General features: G+C 40.9%; 1 protein-coding gene across 1 annotated transcript in view; it reads right to left on the bottom strand.

The window, feature by feature from the left end:
- Positions 1-6,233, bottom strand: part of LOC147795645 (uncharacterized) — a 55,644-nt gene extending 49,411 nt beyond the window's left edge. The window contains exon 1 of the mRNA XM_087131501.1: positions 6,032-6,233. The gene's annotated coding sequence lies outside the window, so the exon portion shown is untranslated. The remainder of the gene's footprint in view (positions 1-6,031) is intronic.
- Positions 6,234-13,391: the final 7,158 nt, after the last annotated feature.

Below are 13,391 nucleotides of genomic sequence, written 5' to 3'. Positions count from 1 at the left end.
GTCGGGGAGATAGCAAACAGCATGCAGTGCTAAAAAATGCGAAAGAGCTTAAGTGCAACCTTGGCAAAAACACTGCAACAAAAATAGAATCTCAGCCTAAAAAAAAAGACGTCCTGGAAGCCATTAGCAAGGCACAGAGTCCAAAGAGACATTGCCAAATGCATTTTTACAATCAAAGACACGTGAGGCAAGTCACAAAGTAAAGCTGTTCGCAGTAACCGTCTTCCCTCTTAATGATGCTTAAATGCCAAGATTCTGTGTACTGAGCACTTTCAATACTCTACTGCATGGGTACATGTACTTTTGCCAAGCTACCAAATTCATAGGGAAAAAGGCTCTCCACTTTTTTGCATTCAGAAATCCATTTGTGGATCCCTCCCACTCACTACAGCCCTTTTGCCACCACATTCAGAAAAATTTCATACCCAGCGTTATTTTCAAGATATCCCATATTGATCTATGGTGATCCTACATGATGTTCAGTACGTTCTTCTAATCCTATTGCCCTATTGCCAACAATGCCATCACTGGTTCAAAATCCTTCTTCCCCTGCACACTGTACACAAGTATACCGGTACATGTACAGTTCAAACATGCACATGTAACACAGTGAATTTTTGTAAAGGACTCCTCTTTTTTCCTCCATTTTGCCAAGAATGACTCAGTCTTAGTAAACTGCCAATGCCTGAACTGGATCATGAACTGCAAGGAATCCAACTACCGTTTACCCCCATGATGCATCCTGGGGTCTGGGGTTGGGGAAAGTCTCTAGGCTTACTGTACGTCTTGCAAACACTTTCTGAACAGTTACCAAATGGCACTGTAGTAATACACGTACATGTAAATGACTCATTTGTGATCTCATGAGTGCTACCTGGAGCATGCCTTGGACACATGTTCCCTGTCTCCCAAGTGCTACATTTCGGAACAATTCCCAACTGCCCAAGTGCTACATTTCAGAACAATTACAAAGTTTCAAAAACAAATTTGGAGTGAGCTGTGGTGACTCATGTTTTCACAACCCCACACCAACTGTTGTGTACATGTACATGTACATGTATGTACATAGAAAACAGCCGAGATTTTCACAACTAGGAACAAATAACTATGAGTGTGTCAGTGCAGTACTTGCACCTGCATGTCAAACTACATGTAAGTCAATGTGTGCCCAAACTTGAGTTATTTTCAACGGAATGTGCAAAATCCCACAATGCCTTTACATCAAAAGAAAACGACAAGGCAAAAACTCTTCATCCAAAATGATACTCGGCTGTCCTTACAATAGAAAACATAAAGAACATGCACATGAACCGGTACACAAAGGTGTGATTATGTTCCTTTTATCTCTTTTGATGTGCTATTTATGGTTTGCATCTATGTACATGTATACCACAGTACATGTATCACGGTACACGTCATGCACAGTAGGCCAACACATTGCTCGATCTTTCAATCAAAAGGAATCTACTGGACAGCAAATTTCTACACGTAGAGCACTGAACAGTTCTCTTTCATCTTGGTTGGATTCTGTAGAAATTTGCTTTGCTTTGGTATGATTATTTTAGGCCAATACATGTACATGTCAGTGTAAACACTATATATGCTTTCCTGAATACCATACTATGAAGAATGATTGTGACATGTACATGTAAAGCTTCAAGGTAATATCTGTTAGTCATTCACAGGCAATTACAAACTTATCTTTCCTGATTGATGGACTGTTTGCATGTTAAGACTGGGATTCATGCAGGTGGTTCTGCGGGCAAAGAAATGACAGGGGAAAGGCATTGTGAACTACATGTACATGTATGTTCATCGTGATACTCACATCTGGTTATTGTAGTATGCCTGCATGTTAACATGTACACCACACGTATTTTTGGAAAGCGTAGATAATAGTATACATATTTTCAGCAAACAAACAAACAGGCATCCATGCCAAACAGAGTAGAAGGTACATGTACATGTAGCACACGATACGTATCTTCCCAAGTCACATTTACAATGTACGTCATCATGAGCCCTTTGTCATAGAGGCGGTCATGCTCAACTGCACAGCTACATGTACATGTAGTAATCACAACTGCACCCGTAAACACCTGTAATAAAAAACAGGTAACTCTCATTCCATGAGGTTTTTGACAGTGTCAATTGTTACATGTACAATGTACATGTACGGGTTCCATAAAAATGAGGAGTTTTATTTCCCTGCTGGTGGATTCCAAATTGACATTGTTATACATCTTGCAAGGCTGGATACAGAGGTGTGTGTTATTTTAACAGAGTAAATGACCTACTCTAGACGTCATGGCAGGTGTTAAAAGTTTTGGGTGTGACAAGGATACCCGTCACAAATTGTGCCCCAACCTCACGGAAAGACCCAACTAATATGCCAATATACTGCACCAACAACCAGAACATTTGCTTGTATAATAATCAGAATTATGCATGCATCCATGTGTGCATCCCACAAACTGTCCCAGTACACCGTACATAGACGGTTCATGATTTACTCTACGTAAAGTGAGATCCATTGCTGCAAACGGGAGGGATGGGACCATTCACAAACTAGGATGTACATGTACATGCCGTACAGTGCTGATGAAATCTCAGCCTTATTGGCTGAACATGCTCCATAAATGATGGATATCCACACCACCTACGGTATTCTGATGATTCAAAAATTTTCCCACGACCTACAAACTGCTGTTTAGACGGAGAACAAACATAAATACATGTACTTGTGCGATGCATGCTGTATTTGTACCGGTACAAGTTCAACACGACATCAGAACAAATGGGCTACACTAAACGTAGGGATGCAACTAGGAGAAAAACATTCCGCTTTATACTTCTGATAGACAGAACATTGCTCATGTGTCATATACATGTAGCCGTACATGTATCTCCGATTTCAATATGATTTTACAAACACCCAAGGGGGTTAGGGTTAGGTCCATGTGCATGGTGCGACTGCATCACAAAACAGAGGATCCATCATACTGGTACCAGTAAATGGAAGCTCCACCTGTTAATCACATGAACCCATAGGCAATGCAAGGATTTACTGGGGCAGGGATCTACAGACCAGTGCTTTTGTTCCACAGGAAGCTTCCCTGTGGAACAAAGCAACTGCCCTGCAACAACAAAGCCTCTATTCAGGTGGTGGAGCAATTTATTCAAGATGTATTCAGATGTTCCTTAAAACAAATACTGAATGTTGAATCTATCTATGCAATGGAAAGATCTTTGGAAGCAGATGGAAGGTTCCAACCCACTTGAACTTGGCTTTACCAGGCGGAAGGAAAAATTCTGACTGGCTATAAAATCCTTCTTTTGAATAATGCATTCTACTTCAGTGTTGGCAAAGGCCAAAAAGTTGGCAGCATCAGAATTAAAATGGACTTTTAACATGTACATGTAGCCAAATTTAAGGAAAGCAAATGTAAATTGACAAGAGTACACTTGTGTGTGTTACAAAGTGTCATTACATGCAAGTGAATTTTAAGTCTGAAACATATCCATTATTCCATTATAGTTATACAGTGCCCCTGAGCTGCCTGAAAATGAAGATGCATGTCCATTTTGCTTTCCACTTTTATAAAAATGAACTTTCATCATCTCTTTCCTGCCGTATAATGAAGACACTGTTGATTAGGTACTGTTAGACCCTTTCATTATCCAAAACGAACCTCAATCCTTCCAAGTTGATAACTATTTTTTCACAGAACTCAACATTTGGGATGTACTGTAATGTGTTGGCACAGTAGTCTGAATGTTTCTAACAATGCATAACGTTGACTCAATGACTGGCTACTACCGGTATACAAACAAACAAATACCAGAAACAGGAAGGAACTGTCAACCAAAAATCCACGCACAGTCAGTTTCTGCCAAAGATGACATCGCAACTTTGCTTGTGAAAACTGAATAGTAGCCCTAACAAACCCAAGACAATCCTCAAAAATCCTCCGGGTGGTTTTGGAAGGGTCAGCTCGTACATGTAAGTCCCACACCTCATAATTCCGACGCCTCATACATGTACATTGTAAGTCCAAAAAAAGCATTTTAAAAAGTCCATAAGTCCAATGCCTCATAAGTCCGTTGCCTCATGAGTCCGACGCCTCGTAAGTCCGACGCCTCATAGGTCCGATGGCTCATAAGTTCCAACAGTTTTTTCGGCCCACGGCATAAATCCAATGCCTCAAAAAATCTGATGCCTTGAAAGTCCGATGTTTGATTTGACACTCGTTAGGAGTGTATGAAGACGGTGCTAGGATTAAGTTCCCGGTGTCAAGTATGGTGTACTATTTATGACACGCAGCGTCACTTCGTCCACAGGTGGTATCATACATCATTCTTACATGTAGTGGTATTTTGGATTAAAAAACACTGGACCATTGTACGACCTGTGCAGGGAGTCTGCTTGATTTAGTTTTCCTAACTGGATCAGTACCATGGGCACGAGTTGGGAACAAAGTTGAATCTTGCTTGCGGCCGACACGTTGCGCGGACCCGCACACCTCAATGTATCAGAGGCAACTGCACTGATGCCTCATATTAAGTCTGACACCTCGTTGGTCTGACATTGGATTTATGAGGCATCGGACCTTTGAAGCATCAGAACTATGAGGCTGAAAAAAAATACCCATAAATCCGACACGTCATTATTCCAACGCCTCATAAGTCCGAGTATTAAACATAGGTCATGCTATTTAGTGTCAACAAGCTTTAACGAGCGTCAACAAAGCATCAACAAGTTATTCAAGCATATTTATGCAAAGATTTTTTATTTACTATTCAATTAGGCTCCTACATATCAAATTCAATGTATTATACATGTATATATCTATCTGAAATGATATCTGAGTGTGGAAATTTGAGTGACAAAATCAGGCCTGTTTGTGCAGTCTGACTGGCTGCCATCTTGTTTTCACGTGGACAGCAGAGGAAAGAAAGCTGGCGGCCCCCTTACATCACGAAAAACGTTGTATTCCTGCGAGAATCTGGACGCAACTTCAGTGTTTCGTTTACACAGTGGCATGTGTTAGAGTCTCTTAAATATGATAAAACCACTTTTAAATCTGTAGAGGGCATTTTCAGGTTGTTGACGCTAATTGTGTTTGTTGACGCTTGTTGACGCAAAATACATGTAGCTTGACCGATAAACACAGCTAGGGGACACAGAACTCCAACTGCTGAAAGGGCATACATACATGTGATATCTTGACATTTACAAATGGCTGGGTAATCAGCTAAAAGCATGAAAACTATCACATATCTATCACCCAATCTACATGTGAAGTGGAAAACAATGATAAAAAATATTTTGACATTAACATGATTAACATACAAGAATGTGATAAAGTAAAAATGGTAAATTAAACCTTTTGTAAATGCATGCCACGTTACAAGTACATGTACATACATGTACGTGTACAGTGGGGCCTACATTATGTATGTGTCAGGCACATTTGCCAATTGTCATTATCAACCGACTGCTCAGCGTAACTGGTGACAGTACTTGGAAAGAGTTCCATACATACGCCACTTGACACCGGTGCACAAACCCTACGAGACTGGTCTGAAAAACTGTGTTTTCTAAGTAAACGACTTGGTTTTTTCCATTCTAAATTGAACTTTTCTGGATATGTTTTTGCCTTCTGATGGCTTTAATTGGCATCCGTCATGTCCGTATATGAAACACTTCCCAAGTACTTTTTATAGGCCTAGACTGGCCTACTAAACTATGAAATGTCCAACTTCAGCCTGACATGCCTGAGTTTAGGAACAATCTTCCACAACCGAGAGATAGAAAGGAAAGACAATTGGCTAAAAGCAGAATTATTAACAAATGGTATTATATAAGATTGCGTTTATATACTCTCATGGACGTGGAAATAAAATAGATTTTATTGTTGTGTACCCGGCATCATATGCTGCAAAGCGCATAGACCGTCTGGGCCTACGGTATTTCTACATATTATTTGTAGCTCTATGCTAAAACCAACCAAGCAACGATCATACGTACCACTTCCACGACAGAAAATTCGACTATTTCACGTCCATTTCCAACCTAGCTCACTACAACAAAGGAAAGGACTCCTACTGCGTCGTTCAGCATGTTCAGCTCCGCCGAATCAGCTGACAATAATGTTTTCTGTGCACGGTCTTATTGTTCCCTTCCGCTGTTGACCTTTGTTACAAGTCCAAATTATAAACATCGCCAGCAATTACAACTTAACTACACGTCCCTTGCTCGTCCGAGGGCGCTGGTCAAGACTAACTCTTTTGCGTTTTCATGGGATAGATTTTGTTCGTGCCGACCTCAGTGCTAGTACTTCTGCTTGAGATGTTACCACTTCAATTGGTAAATAGCTTTAAAATGCAACGCGTTTCCGTCGCTAGATTTTGATAAATAAATTAGTGGCTGTGAGAATAGTGCGGTGGGCACGATGAATGCTGGTAACCTGAGCAAACTGTACAAATAATGAAAAGAACATGTCGGGAACCTATGCTGAGTCGAGATGGTGTTATGCTATCAATTTGTGGGAAATTGGCTTCTCCTTCAATCAAAAACTTGAAAGAGAAAGCTCACGGACTAACTCTGTTCGGGTCTACATTAATTGCCTTTCACACACAATGACCTCATTCCCTTGCTATTACCTTAGCAGGGACCATTCGCAGTCACTATTCTGGGAACTTACAAATGTGCGCGTCCAGTAAAGCCTGCCTGGAATAAATTTGAGGGGGAGGATAATACAAATAGGCTATTCAGCAAACACTCCCGAAATTAAATTAATACAATTGTTCTAGCTGTCATAATCTTGAACTTTAATGACAAAACACGCATTACTATCTTATTCTTGAGTGTGCTGCAAGTGTGCAATCCACACCCTTTGATGATACTTGAGGGCGCTATTTCAACCTAACGGTGCGCGATAGAGTAGCGGGCGGGGGAGATCTTTTAAAAATTGAGTAGGCAGAAACTAATTTAATTTAATTTATTAAATGCACGATGTCTCACAGCCTGACGGCTGAATTGCACATCATTTGCATTATTAAAATAGACAATAACATTAACTATTAAAATACATGTATAGAAACATGTACAAATAGAATACTTTTATATAAGAATACAAACAAAACTAACATACACCGTCTATACATCACAACACACCAGAGACCAAACAACTGGCACAGAAAAACCAAAAATAATTTTACAAACCCTTTTTAAAATCCGTTCGATATCATTACTTTGCTTCAAATAACACCAGCATATTCTAGCGCAGGTCCAATGTACCCAGTAAGTACAATTCGCAATTCTTCCCTGCTCAACCCAAATCTTTTCTTTATGGAACATAAACAGCCTCGGCCAACATCTTATCAACCTATATCCTTGTCAGCTGGTGAAGTTGACAAGTATATAGCTTGCCCCAATGACAATAATCTTAAATTTCCCGTCAAATCACGCATTGCTACCTTGTTCTTGCACGTCACAATTAACACTTCCCTGTATTAAGACGGTCCGATTTTGTATTGTTTTGTTACCCGTACCCTATGATGAAACTTGAGGGCGCTATTTCAAATTACGGTACGGGATGAGTGCGAGTAGGGTGGGGGAGATTTTAAAACTTGGGTCGGCAAAAACTTGTGAAGTTGAAAAGAAACTTCCCCCGGTGGTAATAAACTTGAATTTATTGTCAAAAACACATTGCTTTCTGTTTCCTGAGGGTCACCAGGAGGGGCTATTCATGCTGTTTATTCTGCGCTTGGTCGGGATTTGTAAGGCAACCAGAAATGAAAGGAGGGCGCATTTTCTAACTTGTGGCAGAGTCATGCGTGCTGGAGATGGAGTAAAGATTAATAAAAATGCTTTGCCGAACACCTGTGAGGTAAAATAATAGAAAACTGTGCAACTTGTCAAAACCTTTAAGTTGATGTCAAATCAAGCATTGATATGGCCTTGAGCATTACCAGGCGGTGGCTTTTTTTTTTTTTTTTTTTGGATACTTGTTTGTTTGGTTTTTAACAATTTTACACTCGAGTTCGAGTTGGAACTGTATCACACAACACCTCCTCACCAGGGGCGTGTTTTTGGAACAAGAAACACGGACATGTTTCAGCTTTGTCCATTGGTTAAGCGTTTTGGCGACTTAAGTTTTGGCGACGTCATTGTTCCAACTGAAAGAGAACCGAATGTTGGAGTTGGTTCAGCGCCGGTTCAAAATGGAAAAAAAAATAAACGAGCAATTTTTGTCGCCCCTCAAATGAGCAGAAGCACCCCCTCATCGGTTAAAAAAAGCCTGTGGGGAGTGAGTGTTCATTTGGTTGGTAGCGACGCGACCACGACGCGTGCATTTCATAGTCGTTTGTGAACCAGGGAAACTACAGTTCCCACCAATATGGAGATCCCATTGCGATGAAAACTGCATCTTCTCTTTGGCCAGCTTGGACTCACAGTGGGTAGAAATTATGCATTTGTTTTCCAACCGCTAACTTTTAGTCTCACTGACCGTTTGACGCGTTTCCTAACCATTAATTGAAAGCTAGGCCAATCATTTCTGATCAGTTTTACTGACTTAGCTATAAGTCAAGCACATACTCCTTCCCCATTAGCCAGCTCAATAAACGGTTAGGCAAAATTTGTTCTTTGACCTGTAGCTGGCTCTACTCAGCAGATAGTTAGGCAAATGAAGTCCCCTACTATGTAATTGCCTCAGATGAAAGTTACGCAGAAACAACTTCCGACTGTTTAGTTGCACGTTTGGCAAACATTTCTTGACCGTTGTGGCTCAATAAACAGTTAGGCGAATGTTTCCTGACCGTAAAGTGGTTCAGTGGAAAGTTAGGCAAATGTTGCCTGACCAATAGCTGGCTTAAAGGAAATAAGGCATAATTTTTCTTCGCTGTTACTTTGCCCATTAGAAATTGAGGAAAATATGTCATGACAAATACATGGCTGAGTCGGAAATGGTTTTGATTTGATTTTTTCCAAGGTCACTACCTCCAAGGCAGGATACTTGGGGAGCTATTCGGTCCCCGATAGGACTGACCACGCATTAAAGGGTAGCTGCAATCAATTTTTTACTACAAACATGTAAAATGCATCTTTGTGTTTCAGTAAACCTTATTTTAAACGTTGGTTTCAATATTCGAAAGGGTATTTTAATACCTGTTTGGTTTTTATGCTCATGGGTATTTCCATATTCATGAGCAAAACAGCAATGTCATCTCACTCAGGAAGAAGCCTCAATGTTACGTTGGTTTGTCCACAAAAAGTCCTGCATTTTTGTAGATTTCCCAGGACTAAGTTTTCTCTTCTTTGCTGAATCATTGTTGTTTATGTGCATAGCAATAAGGAACCACCAATCCCTCTCTCAGAACTGTTATCAGTTAGTAAGTTCGTGGTGCACAATTTGAACAGAGTATGAGCCACGTCTTCCCTAGATGACTTCACAGCAACAGCGCCCTCAATTGTCAGAGAAAACATAAATAATTCTGATTGTTTAAAAGTGTGCACTTTTCAGTGCAATTAACCAGTTAGGAGTGTGGAATATTTTCATGCATTGAAGAAACGTACAAAGATGCAGAAAAATTGTGTCAAAGAAAAATTTATTGCAGAAAAAGAAAAAAAATTAATAGTTGCCTCACTGCTACGTTTGACCGTTAGGAAGATTACTGACAAGTTAGGAAAATGCTTCCCTATCATTAGCCGACTCCGTGGAAAGTTATGCAAATAATATCCGTCGACCGTGCATTGGCTTTGTTGCAATTAGGTAAATGTTTCTTGACCGTTAGCTTGCTTGGTAGACAGTGAGGCAAATGCTTCCTGGCAGTACAGTTGAAAGTTAGGCAGGGGAGGGGAGCCTGGGTGGGTTTTGAACAATTTCAGTATCGTATTAATACAATCAGGCCCACATGGAAAGGGTGCGACACCATTTTTCCATCATTTTTTAAAATCCCTATTCCAAATATATATAACTATTCAAAGATTTCGGGAGATAAATTTTGTCAATCACTACTATGTATTCCAAATCAAGCGAAGCAATAGCGTTTCCCTGAAAATTGAGACCGTGACATAAAGATGAAATGAAAATGATACTCATGAATACAACTTTAGTACGGCTCTGGTTTAGTCACTATATTAATGGAATTTTTCAAAGTGAGCTCTGTTATTTTGAGGATTTCCGTGTATATTTTTTAATTTTATCAACTTAAGGGTTTATTTCAGAGTCTGGACGGGCCAAGCTTTCTTCTGTAACAGCTGGCAGTACTTGAGGTTCATAATCATCATTTTACCACAAGCTATGACCCCATAGGGCAATCTAGATCTAAGAACACTCGCTGGTCACGAAAATGTTGGAACATACATATACGTAGTCGCAGCTTACTTAAGCGCTGCTGCAGCCAGTGCCGTTTTCCAAATTCCAATACTCAATTCAGCGACGTCTCAGCCTTCAATTGCTTTTTAACTAGCTAACGTTAAAGCTGTAAGCGCAGTAATTAGTTTAATAGTGGCACAAAACATAAAATAAGATGCAAGAGAGCCAGAAATTATAGTAATCAAATTTAATTTATAGGCTTCAGGCCCACCATCGGGGATTGGTTTCGGGAATGAAGCCTGAAACGGAGGCCACGTCGTGTATTGGAAAAGGGCCCAGCATTGGAATTAGAGAGCTGGTAAAGTAAAGTGCGCCCTCTATTAAGAAAATAATTTTTATTTTCTAACCATTAATTCCAGATGTTCTCTTCCTATCCTTTCTTCAGCGCGGCGCAAAAAGGAATCAGTTAATTATCGGTTCTGCCGAAAAGTAGATAAGTGAAATATATAATTTAACTTTTTATGTTCCTGCAGTTTTTGTCTCATGGTTTTTTTTTCTTCATTTCAATTTTTAATCAGGATAGAAGTATCGCGCACGCCACTGGTGATATACAACGAGCATATTTTAAAACCCCACAACTACAAATTTGAAAGATTTACGCTGAAGTCGCTGCAGATATAAAAATAAATTTCAACCGCAATTAAAAGTGTCATTTTCCTCTCGTGAAAAACGACTGGAATAAATTTTAAACATTGATTGTTGTCGTTTTCCAATGAAATCGCACAAGACAGCGAGGCCGCAAAATAGCACAGCGCCCTCTTTGCCTAGATGCCATTCTTTTGTTGGTCATCCCGCCCCCTGCTTCAGTTCACACACGCCACGACGTGACGTCAAACCGCGGAATATCTTCACTATATTTGGAAGTGGAATTGGCGGTGGCCCCGTCGCTGGGCTGATACTGCAGCCTGGAACAGCTGTGTGGCCCTCGAACTGGGCTCTCCAAATATGGCCCATGGTAATGATTATTACAAGCTTTTCGATGTCTGGTACTTCCTCCCTTCCCGGTGCAGCATCAATGTTCCAGGAGAGGAGAGGGTCTTCCACGCCAGCCAACCAGTGGGTGTTACTTCTACCCTGCGCATCAACAGAAGTTACTTTTCCCTCATTGAGCTGAACCGCGACTGTGCGTCGATTTACAATAATTTATAGAAGACTGGATCTCCAATTGTATGGTGTCTCATCCAACATCATGTTCGACGTAACTCTCTCTCTTGAAATGTTTTGGACCTTTAGCGCTTGCTCTAAACGTTTAAATGCGATGAAGTATAACAACTTATTAAAATAAATTCGTCTCCTTTTCAGTGAATCGAGTTCTTGTTCTCTTTAATTTTTTTCAGACATCGCCATTAGGCCCTAAATTTTGCACAGGTGGAAAAGGATGATGAAATAGTAGTACAGATGTTGCCCCCAAACAAGTCCTCATCCCACAAGTACAGGTGTAAGTAGGTGTAACCAATGCTCACAAGCATCTGGAGATGGAATCACACACCTTAAGTCACTTGCTTAATATAGCCCGTCTAAATATAAACTGCCCGTCCGCCGGTATAGGGAATACCCTCTCGAGGGGCTTGAGCCGCTTATAGACCGGGCCTTTGGAATAGCTCAAATGGGGTCGACCACACCACCAAGTGGAGCCGGTGTCAACGATTGAGTTACTACGCCAATGACGGGGCTTAGAGTTGAATCGCAGGGCCGTTTTGACGTCATTTTGTCCAGTGCCTTAAAAAGTGACTGTTTTGTCGGGATGGCCACGGGGACATCTTAAGTTAAATTCGAAGGACTTATTGAACTTTTAGCAAGATATGAGAGGAAAAATAAAACCTGCATTTAGTTTGAATCACAGGAGGGCAATATTTAATTTAATATGGGCAATTTAAAAAACTTTATTATCCATAATATAATTAATCAACTAAAACTGGTTTATAATTCGTGATCAGATCGATCGCTTAGTATATTTAGTCAATCGGTTAACCGATCAGCCGTTTCCTTGAACAGGGCTTTCACTCGCATCACAACTGAACAGCTCAATTGCACTTAAGTGACGAAGAACAAACTGGAAATCGTTCTTATATTGTCACCATCATTTTGATGCCTTAAAAAAGTCTTGTTTGCCATACGATCGCAACTTTGATAAATAGTTTTTCGGTATGCGCAGGCCTACTAGTTAAGGCGGTGGACCCTGACATCAGTCACACGTCACCAACATTTAACCATGTGGTGCTACCATTTCCTGCGCACTCAGAAGCAGCTATCTGAAGACATCTGAACGCTGAGGATACAATTTCACATAGCTCCCAGCCTTCGGGGAGGAACGGCCGTCACTGGAAAGGCACAAAATAAAAGGCTTACGTCATCCGTTGTCCAAGCAACTGGAACCCCACGTGCCGAGGAAATTTTTGAGTGATTGGGACGAGGTGGCGCACTGCATCATGGGTAGGTGAAGAATAAGCAAAGATGGCGGACACCGATGATACGACGTCCGTCGGTTCTCGGCCGAAAACGGCCTTAATGAAACGACATGAACAATTGCAACGCTGGAAAGGCTCAGAACTGGACAGGGAACGAAGTAATGTTGATCCAAAGAGGATAAAAGTGAAATTTAACCAGGGATGTGTGTTTCTGGCGGCATGTGCGAGTGGCGACACGGACGAGGTGAAGAAAATGTTGGGAAAAGGGGCCGACATAAATTATGCAAATGTTGACGGCCTGACCGCCCTCCATCAAGTAAGTAAATGCACTTTACTGAGGTCTTGCCAGTGTGTGTGTCCTTGGTAGACAGCCCAAAGGGTCTCCCCCAGGCATGCATTAGCGGTTGGATTGGAATTTGCTGCGGTTGCACTGTATCTTTGACAGCTTAGGACAGGCGATCAAGTTGACCTTTTGGCTTATTTGCATAAATACATGTGTTCAAAATGGCCGCCTGTCACTGTCGCGGTGGACATGGTGGAGGAGTTGGCAATGACAATGTTACTAATGTTAGGATTTTACTTACATGCATTCATAGAA

This window comes from Acanthaster planci, unplaced genomic scaffold (assembly GCF_054643075.1).
Source record: "Acanthaster planci isolate LZ-2023a unplaced genomic scaffold, COTS_SCS Contig1, whole genome shotgun sequence".
In the NCBI taxonomy this organism is placed as follows: Eukaryota; Metazoa; Echinodermata; class Asteroidea; order Valvatida; family Acanthasteridae; genus Acanthaster; species Acanthaster planci.
This window is presented reverse-complemented; position numbering and strand designations above follow the sequence as displayed.